Source organism: Hydra vulgaris, chromosome 06 (assembly GCF_038396675.1).
Source record: "Hydra vulgaris chromosome 06, alternate assembly HydraT2T_AEP".
In the NCBI taxonomy this organism is placed as follows: Eukaryota; Metazoa; Cnidaria; class Hydrozoa; order Anthoathecata; family Hydridae; genus Hydra; species Hydra vulgaris.
This window is the reverse complement of record NC_088925.1, coordinates 13,510,001-13,521,096: the sequence shown is the minus strand read 5'-3', so window position 1 is coordinate 13,521,096 and position 11,096 is coordinate 13,510,001. Positions and strand designations below refer to the sequence as shown.

General features: G+C 29.2%; 1 long non-coding RNA gene across 1 annotated transcript in view; it reads right to left on the bottom strand.

Moving 5' to 3' along the window:
• Positions 1-3,294: 3,294 nt before the first annotated feature.
• The window catches only part of LOC136080962 (uncharacterized), a 25,345-nt gene continuing 17,543 nt past the window's right edge, over positions 3,295-11,096 (bottom strand). Inside the window, exon 5 of the long non-coding RNA XR_010638765.1 lies at positions 3,295-3,409. This is a non-coding gene — a long non-coding RNA (uncharacterized LOC136080962). The remainder of the gene's footprint in view (positions 3,410-11,096) is intronic.

The following is an 11,096-nucleotide window of genomic DNA, read 5'->3' as shown; positions in this document are numbered from 1 at the left end:
GAAAAAGGAATACTTGCTAAACCTGAGGTTAAAATAGGACAGCCTTAGGAAGATATTGTTAAACAAAAAGTCATTGAAATTTATGAACCCAAAAAATTCACAAGACAATGTCCAGGAAAAAAAGACTTTTGTTTTTGTTTCTGTGCGTATAAGTAATGTAAAAGTTCATAAACAAAAACGTTTAATATTAGTTCAATTAAAGGAACTTTTTCTTGAGTTTAAGAAGTTATACCCTAAAGACAAAGTTGGATTCAGCAAGTTCTGTGAACTAAGAACAAAGTGTTGCATTACAGTTGACAGTAGTGGAAGTAGCTCAGTTTGCGTATGTTTTTATCATCAAAAAACTAAGTTGATGTGCGCTGCTTTACCTAAGGACCATTTAATATATTACAAAGATTTGATGAAAGTATGTGTTTGTAATATATATAGCCGAAGCTGCATATTTCATTTATGTTCCAATTCCCCTGGTAAAGTAAATTTAAAGACTTACTTTGAAAATGTGTTTGAAAATAATAATTTTGATTTTGATGATCATATCATATACAAATAATGGGTGTCCAAACAAGCATTATTGAGTTTATTGAAACTCTAAGTGAAACTTTGTATGATCTTTGTCACCACCACTTTATCAAAGAAGCACAATCCTCCTACTTATCAGAGGCAAAAAGAACATTAAATCAACACATGTACCATCTTGAAGATCTTAATGTAAATGCTGAGCACCACTTCTTTGCTATATTCAATGGCAAAAGTCTACGTGATGGAATAGGAGGAACTATAAAAAGAGAAGCAGCAAAAGCAAGTCTACGAGCAGCAAATTCTCACACAAAATGAACTGTTTACATGGGCTGAAAAAAACATTAAAGGTGTTAAATTATTTTACATTTCAAGTGATAATATCAATAATCATGAAACTTATTTTAGCCTAAAGAAACGATATGAAGAGATGAGCACAGTCCAGGCTTAAGAAGCTATCACAGTTTTTACCAGGTGGAGAGAAACTATTTTTATGGAGAATATTTAGCAATACTGTCTATGATACCCATTTGTTAAATAATATTAACTTGGCTAAAAAAGATCATTCAAACTTTCAACCTGGTAAATACATTGCATGCTTTTACGATGATGAATGGTACATAGGGCTTGTACTTGAGATTTGTAATGTAAACCAAGATGTTAATGTAAAATTCATACATAGAAACAACTAAATTTAAAATGGACTAATGATGCACGATCAAGCCAACGTTGGGTTCCATTTGACAAAGTTATATGTCAAATAAGTGCCCCATCCATTAAGGGTAGAAGTGCTTGTGACTACAAACTTGCTAATAATGATTATGAAAGTATTATGAGTTAATTAAATCAGATATAAAGAAAGTAGTGTACTTGTGTTTCATGTGTATATTCTTTCAGCATTTTTTATTTTTTTGAAGAATAATATAACTTGCGCTAATAGGTATCTTTTTAAACAAAAAAAGCATTCCACTCAAAATGCTAACATCATGTCATAAGATAGAGTATGGGTCTTTATTTTTTTCTGGTGATTGCCTATATATAGAACTTTGCTAGTAAAAAGTTTCATAATTTATTTTAACTGTCTACGATACTTTCTATGCCTACAAAGTTAATGTAATTTATCTCATTTTTTTAAAAAAGTAAAATTTTAACAGGCTGCTGCAAGTGCTAAAATAACTTTTAACACATAACATTAATTTTTTCCACAAGTGGTTACTGTAAGTACACAAAAGCAACATAAAATTGGCACAGCTTGTCTGTTGGTATTGGACTGTAGCACATTAAAATTTTTTTCTAATATTGTGTTATTTAGCAACTTTGAGGTACAAGAACTCAAAAACTGTTTAAAATCAGACAAAAAAACTTACAAAAATAGATAATTTGGGTGAAAAACTATTACCCTAAATTTGGTCAATATTAATTCAATTATAACTTTTTAACGGTTTGGTCAATCAAGCTGAAATTTTCGGGATTGTGTTTTTTTTCGTAAAAGCTGTGGGTGGTCAAAATTTGAAGCAAATTTGAGGTGGTACCCTGGGGCACTTTTGAAAAACAAGGCGATTTCATATGGAATAACCCAATTCTAATAATAAACATACTGCTAACACAGAAAAGTTAAAAAAAAACAAATTTCGTAAACCCTTTTTTGCAAACTTTAATATTATTTCTTAAGAAAAGTTATTTGTAAACGTTTTTAAAAAATTTACAAATATTTTGTTCTTCTATACCACATAAATACATCATCTGATAAATCTAAAATAAAAAATGTAACGAATAAGTAAATAAATGAGAAAAACATTACATACAAAAAATAAAAATCAATCTACCTTATAGAAAAAAGCTGTTGTGATTTACCAGAGTAGTAGTTGTTAAATATTATTATTTCATGTTAGCTTTTAGAAAATAATTTATGCTGGTACATCATGATTCCAAAATATTTATAGTAAAATCATGTAATAAACAGCGCTAAAGACAAAAAATCAAATTGAGATAAAACAAATTGTATATACGGCAAAATAATTTGCCTTGGCTTTTAGTGAATGAATAAAAGCCATGATTTTCAATAATAAAATTACTTATTTATCATTTTTAACAATAGACATCAGCGTGAAGGTAAGCCAAACATCTATCAACTCAAAAGATAACAAATAAACAACATCACAGCAACAACACACAACAATAGCATACACCATAAGTTTATATAATATGCATATAACATAACTTAAGTAATATAACATTCATATATAACAGAATATAAGTACATTATTATGTATTTTCAGAATAATTAATGATAAAGGCTTAAAAACACCTAGACCTAAAGCAGTAACAGTTTGACACTAAACACTATTGTGTAACCCTCTGTTATAAGTACATCACTTGGCTGGCAAGGTTGACAAATCTTGCTCTACACGTTTACCAAGTCACAGCACTTTTAAAACATGGAAACAACATAATTTAAACATATGTACCAACTATAAACACAGTACATTTTTAACCTTATATACATATTAAAACACATTTATAAAACAATTATAACACATATTAACACATACACAAACAATAAAAAAACACTTTACAGTATTATGAAAACACAACTATAAGTATATTATGAAATAACAACTATAAAGCACAAATTACCAAATACACTTACTTATCAAAAAAGCATATATGCAAATAATAAACATGTGCAAACAAAAATTTTAAAAATGACGCAAGAAAATTTAAAAAGATTCAAAGTAAACAAAGTATATATATACAAACAATACTCTTTACCTTCATTTTTTTTTTCATAAGAGCTGTAATCCTCATAACAAAATTTCACCTTTCCATACAATAACATGTGACAAGTCATGTCAGTGTTGGCACAAAATTTTAATTAATTTTTCTAAATTTTCTAAAAAAGAACAAAAATAGTTAATAGCATCACAGAAATTTCTACGAAGTAATGACCAATTTTATGTAAATAGCATTAGTATAACTTTTTTGTTGCATAAAAAATAATTAGGCCTCATCCATACCCCTATTTTCCTTCTAAAGATTTAAATATAAGCTCAATAATAACAAAACTGCTGAAGAAAATAAAGTTAAAAAAAAAACTAAAACAAATAAAATGTAAACGATTTAAAAAATTAAAAGGAGTGATCCTTTCTACTTTATATCTAATAAAAATGTTATATACAACTATTTTTTATACTTACTTCAATTATAATATGATCTTAACGATGATTATCTAACGATGATCTTAATATGATTCTTTGTGTAATATTTCTAATCTAATAAATAATATTTAAAGGTAAAAAAAAGGTAAAAAGTTTTAATTTGCTTAAGAGATCCTTCTCCTATGATCGCGTGCATTTTGAGAACGCGCACTTTCAAAGCCTAGTAAGTAATGAAACGACGTTAAACGATAAACGTTAAACGTTTCTATAGCAATTATATTATAGATAGACAAGTTTGAAAGTATTTTTAAAAGTTATGAATATATGATAATTATATTAATTAAATGTTTTTTTACAGAAAATGTAAAAAATCTTTCCGAACTTTGGAAAAGGCATTAACAATCTAATAAATGTAAAAAAATTTAATAAATCATCCTCCAACTGTTTTCAAGAAAATGAAACTGATATAACTGACCCGACTCTAATCTTTATATCATTTAACACTTTTTTTTAAAGAATGTTGCTCATAAACTCAAATCCAATATTCATTCGTCTATAAGCTATCAAAATATCGTCTATTAGCTATCACTTTAGCTATCACAATATCATCTATCACTTTTGCTATTAAAAGTGCCTTTAATATCTAAATTTACAAATTTATTGTTATCTCCAACAAATATTCCTGAAATTTTATCCCTAAGTTATTATTCTAAATTATTACTCAAACTATTATCTCTAAATTCTATCTTATATCTAAATTGAATCCAAAAAAATCATTGGATTAAACAGCATTCCCACAAACATTCTTATAGATTTTAATAATAAGTTTCAAATATTCTTTCTAATCTATTAAATAACTCATTTATAAATGGAACATTTTACATCTGATATTTTGAAATTATTCTGCGTTTTTCCAATATTTAAAAATGGCTCTAAACTTTTATGCATTGATTATAGACCTATTTTTCTTTTATCAATCATTAGTAAGCGATTTGTGTATTCTAGAGTGTGCACTTTTCTCTGTTTAAATGATTTTCAATTTAGTTTTTGATCAAAGCATTCTACTTGCCATGCATAAATTAGTATAACAGAAAAATTCAAAAAAGCTCTTGATACTGGTCATTTCATTTGTGGTGTTTTTATTGATTTACAAAAAGCTTTTAATAGCGTTGACCATAGTATTTTAATTTCTAAATTAGAATATTATGAAATTCGTTTTGATTTTTGCTTTCAGATCGAAAACAATTTGTAAGTTTAAATTTGTTTATATCCTTAAAGTTCTTGGTCGTCTTTTGTTTTAAATCTATGTTAACGACCTAACCAATTCTGTTCACTTCTCTTCAGTTCATCTTTTGCCTATGTCACAAATCTTTTATACTTCAACAAATCGTATCATTCTTTATGTAAATATGTAAATTCGGGTCTAAAATGTATAGTTCAAGGGTTTAAATTTTTTTAATTTGAGAAAAAAACTACTTCTTTAAAAATGTTAAAAATAAAATCAAAATTAATAATAAAAGGCTATATCTTTCGAGAGTGATTAAATGTTTTGGAGTGTTAATTGACTGCAATCTTTCATGGAACTTTCTCACTGATAAACTAACCAAGAAACTCTCGAGCTAACGGTATAATTTCAATAACACGTCATTTTGTTGGTAAAGTTACACTTAAGAAAATATTTACAATGCATTATTATCATCTTATTTTAAACCATCTCAGCAACTGTTTTTAAGATCGGATTTAAGTTGAAAAGTAATGTATTGACAATGTACAATGGAAAACTAAATATTTTTTAAAACCCAGAAGAATAGTAAAAATTTTATTATTTATCAGTTTGTGAATGGAACAGAAGCCTTGAATACATTTGAAATGAGTCCAAAACAATACATCTTAAGATACCTTTTCTAAAACTTAAACAAAATCAATTTAAAAAATCTTTTAACAGAAAGTAGACTAATAAGTTTATACTCAACTAGAAATATATATATAATGGAAAGCAAAACGTATCATCTTATAAAACTTAGAATTATGGTTATCTTGCCTAACAAAGTAACCATAACAAGATAATTTTGAAAATGTTCTGAAAAACATTTTATTCTAATTTTTAGACATTATATTATATATATTATATATATTACACTAATAATTTTTAGGCATTATATTATATATATTACACTAATAATTTTTAGGCATTATGATATATATATTACACTAATAATTTTTAGACATTACTATCCTTACTATTAAAATATCATTTTAATAAGACAGGAGTATAAAGTTGAGTTATGAGGAAATAAAGCCACTTTAGATCTAAAGTTTTTAGGAAGATTATTCACGTAGGTAAGAAAAAAAACAGGACCAAGGATAGATCTTAAGGTACCCCAGAAGTTACTGGAAATGAAGAAAAGTGTTGGCTTTTTAGGGTGGCTTTAATAAAGAGATTAGAAAAAATAATTTTATAATCTCAAAAACTTTCCCAGATACACTATATGAAGCTAGGTTATGAAGAAGATTAGCTTGCCAAACTTTATCAAAAGCTTTAGATATTTCAAGAGAAATAGCCCTAACTTCGCCGCCTCCATCTAATTAACAATAAAATCTTTCAATCACAGCAGTTAGCATGTCAGCTGTATTATGTTAGAGATGGGATGTTAGAAACTTGTTGATCCAAGACTCAAAGGCCTTGCTAAAGGTAAAAGACTAATCGGATGATAGTTAGAGGGGTTAGAAAATACTCTAGAGTGTTTAAAAATTGAAACCATAGGTGCCATTTTCCATCTTTCCTGGATCACAAGTCATAAAATGGTTTCATTTAAATATGACACTAGCAATATGAAAACATGAAGTATGACACTAGCAATATGAAAACATGAAATATGACACTAGCAAATAAATATGACACTAGCAATATGAAAACATGAAATATGACACAAGCAATAAAATAGTTTCATTGAAATATGACACTAGCAAAGCTAGAGTGATTTGAATGTCTAAGGATGAGTTAATCTGATTAAGTGGAACGAAAGGAAAATTATGGCTATCTAATTCAAAAGTCAAAATAGAAGAAAGGTTTTTTGCAGATTATTCAGCCTTACTCTTGGGAAAGGTCCTATGAATTAAAGATAGTATGTTAGACCTACCTTTGTTAATGACGCTTTTGAAGATTTTCCAAATGTCTCTAAAGCCTAACTTCTTAGATAAGGTAGGATATTTAGAGAACTGGGAATAATGGTAATAACTAAGTATTAGACAGAATCTTTTTACATTGATTTCTTGCAATAATAAATAGGCGTTTATTTTCATGAGAGTTGTTATTTAGAAAAATATAAAAAATAAAAATTCAAATTAGGTTTAAAGAAAACCAAAAAAGAAGGTGAAACCATGGAGTATAATGAGGCTTGACTTTAAACCAACAAGAAGGAATAAAAGCTTTCATTCCTGCCCAAGTCTAGGCGGTTACGAAGGAGGAAAATTTATAGTATAACAGGTCAGTCTAAAAAAGAAGTACAAGTTGAAAGATTTATAGAGATGATTGCATGCTCAGAACCACCTACGGGAGAACAAGGAGAAACTGAACACAAGTTAGTGTTAAAGACAAGGCACAAATCAAGGAGTGAAGATATGTGATTAGGGTTGTCTGGAAAACAAATTACAAATTTAACTATCTGAGTAAGATATTGAAAAATGCAAAATTTATGTGTTTTAGTGGCGGCAGGGATAGTGGTTTGAGCATTAAAGTTACCAATAACAACAATATTGACGGAGAGGTAAAGAGAAAGAATATGGTCAATTTGAACATAAATTACATCTAAAAGTCTTGAGTAGAAGAAGAACAATTAAGAACAAAGAGAAAGGCGATAGAGTAAAAAGGTGCTAAGCGGAAGCACATAAAAGATTGATCAAAGGATTTAAACCCGATTTCTTGATAAATAAATGAATTGATGCGTGTACCCCAAGCTAAGGATGTGGCTATTTGAGTCTTTGCAAATCAAAGGATAGCCCCAATCAATATTGAGATCTGAAAAAGGAACAGCCAAATTTATTTTAGTCTTAAAAGAGCTTGCAAGTCTGGTAAATTTTGCAAGCAGTAAGATTCAACTCGTGAACGATTACTTCAAAGGCGACGAATGTTTATTAAAGATATATTAAAACAGTTAAGTGGTGTTGATAACTTTTTATGCTTAATATTTTTGATGACTTTAGACATGATATAAGTTTAAAAAAAGATTAAGTCATTCATAGATAGAACACAGTATTTCAAGCAATGAGCTATGCAGTTTTGCTAAGTAACCTAAAGTCATAACTTAGGAGTTCTTATTTGGCCTCGAAAACGCACACCAAAAGCATAAACGAGGACACCATTCATTTTCAACACGGTACTGTTAATAGTATGATACTTTAAAGCTGTTGATGGAATCAGCGTTTCAAATAGCTACTACAGAATTTGGGAAACCTTGCTATCAGCCGGCTTCAGAACCATTAAACTGAGTTTTAGAGCAGTACCCTCATTAGAAAGAGAACAGGAAGAGTAGCTGTCATTAAGGAGGCACAAAAAAATATATGAGTAAAGTCAAAAAGATCTAGCATTTATTATCCTAGGCAGGAAACAATGTAACACAGGTTTACATCTACGCTTGTCTAATAAATGACAAAAGGGTTTGAGGCTAGTCAACAGAATTATTCTGGTTACCCTTTAAATCTTTGCATAGGAGGTCTTCTACAAGGCAGTCGCTGAACGCAAATAACATCTGCTAAAGATAAGTATTTTTATTGGAACACCATATCCAGCTTTTACTAAACCAAATGCTCCAAAGCAGGGAGCTTTAGCTGGATGCAGTTTACATCTGCCCAAGATGTAAACTGCATCCAAGTACTTTTATAGAGATACCTATATAAAAATCTCTAGTCTTTACGTTATTTATTTTACTTGTGCAAGAGCACAAAGGTAAGGGATTTTTAAGTCAAACATTATTTCTCCTAGCCCTTGTCTAAAAAAGGAAAACTTTACAAGGCAGCAGGGCGAGAGGTAGGTAATACTGGGTTACATGATACAGGTAGCAGGATGATTGTGATAATCCTGAACCTAATCTGACATGGATTAGTTAAAAGATTAGTTATTTCCTGCTTCCTGTTAGAAGTATTTTAAAGCATTGATGGCAAACAACACCGATATAGAGGTTTATACATAACACAAACTTGCATAAAGTAACTTACAGGAGAACCAATTCCACGCCGGAGGTTCAGACAGAACAAAAGCATACATAAAGTAATTTTAGTGTGAGTGAACACTGCAATTTTAGTGTGAGTGAACAGAGCAATAACCTTAACCTCTCCACATATATCTCATACACTATAAATCTTATTGGTTATTACCGATAACAAACCAGCAGTGGAACGAGAAGACCGAGATCCATATGGCCAGAAAACAAGTTATAAGATTGAAGATAAGAGATTAAGTTTTTGTTATTTAAAATCTTAAAAAACTTGCTTATGGTATTATGAAGACTAATAGAACGGTAGTTGGACAAGTCAGATCACTCTCAAGAATTTTTTGAAAATACGGATAACAGATGCTGCTTTCCAGCATGCCGGAAAACAAGACTTTGATAAGCACTTGTAAATAGTTTTGAAAAAATGGATAGAAGTTCAGGAACACACTTCTGCAAGACTATATCAGGTATGTTGTCCGGACCAAAAGCTGTAAAAGAGTCTAAGTAGGAAATTAATTTAGACACATTAGCTGGATTGATCAAAACGTCAAGCAATGGATTGTTTGTCTATTTTTCTGCTATATCAGGTAGAAAACCTGTTTGTCTGCTATATCAGGTAGAAAGCAACAATTGAAATCAAGAGATGATATTGATGAGAAGTTCTTAGCAAACAGTTCAGCTTTGTCTTTAAGTGAGGTGAAAAAATCTGAGCCATACAAGAGAGGTCGAATAACAGACTTGCCTTTATTATAGACAACGTTGAAGATTCTTCAGAAGTCATAAGAGCCTAATTTTTGAGATGAAATAGAACCTCAGGTTAGCGTATTTTGGCTTTAGATAAATCTATTTTACAATGGTTTCTTGAATAGCAAACAGACATCTGTTTTCTCGGGAATTGTTTTGCTAATAAATACGGAAGTAATGGTTTCAATTAAAAATTGCAGCAGCACAGTAAGAGGAAAATCATGGAGAAGAGTAAGGTTCGACTCAAAATTGTTGAGAGGTTAAATTGTTCGACTTAAAATTGTCAACAATAACAACTGCTGTGGAAGACAAAGTTGTTATTGAATTTCAGCAGCATTGGGCTAAATCCGTCATTAAAAAATACAACGTAAAGACAAAATGTAAAAGATAATATATATATATATATATATATATATATATATATATATATATATATATATATATATATATATATATATATATATATATATATATATATATGTATATATATATATATATATATATATATATATATATATATATATATGTATGTATATATGTATGTATATATATATATATATATATATATAATATATATATATATATATATATATATATATATTTATATATATATATATATATATATTATCTTTATTTATATAATAACTATAGGACACTTCAGAAGAAAATCAAAAGAAGAAAGAGGAAAGATCTTTAGTGAGGAGTTAAAACAATACTTTTTCATAGCACACTAAGGTGCCCAGGCGGAAATAGAAATCGACAGTCTTTGTACCAAAAAAATGAAGGACATAGATTTTGAACTCCTGAGTGCTTTTTAAGCTCAAAAAAAGATGTGTCTGGATGCAGAAGACAAGATCTATAAGAAAAAAGTAGAGCATAAAATAAAGAAAACCTGTTTTATCAATAAATTTTACCGTTTTCCAAATAACAGTCTGGTAATGAAATCTTAAGGGTATACAGAGCATAAAATTAAAATGCTTCCTCATACTACTAACAACAAGATATGTGCACTACACCAATAAGCTAACATTAGGCCAGAGAATCACGCAAAGTTTTTTTAAAATTTGAGGTTTCATGTCTGTGCTTTTTAACAGTAAAGAAGATTTTGTTTAAGATTAAGAAAAGTCGATAAAGGTGTTTAAAGTTGTAGTTTTTTGAACTCATTTACTATGCATACAAGACTCTTGTTCCATTCACAAATGCACTGATTGACAACAGAATGTTTACCATACTTCTAAGTTTTAAAAGATGGTACACTAAGCTTTTCATTATATATGTTTCTAGTAGAGTATTTTGAGGAAAAAAATTTGACCGACCTGATTTTTGACCGATCTGATTTAGGCCAGCCCAAATTTATACCGGCCCACCGGGAATTCTCCCGGTGCTCCCTGGGGCCAGTCCACCACTGTATATATATCATATGCGTGTGTGTGTGTGTGTGTATGTGTGTGTGTGAATGCGTGTGAGT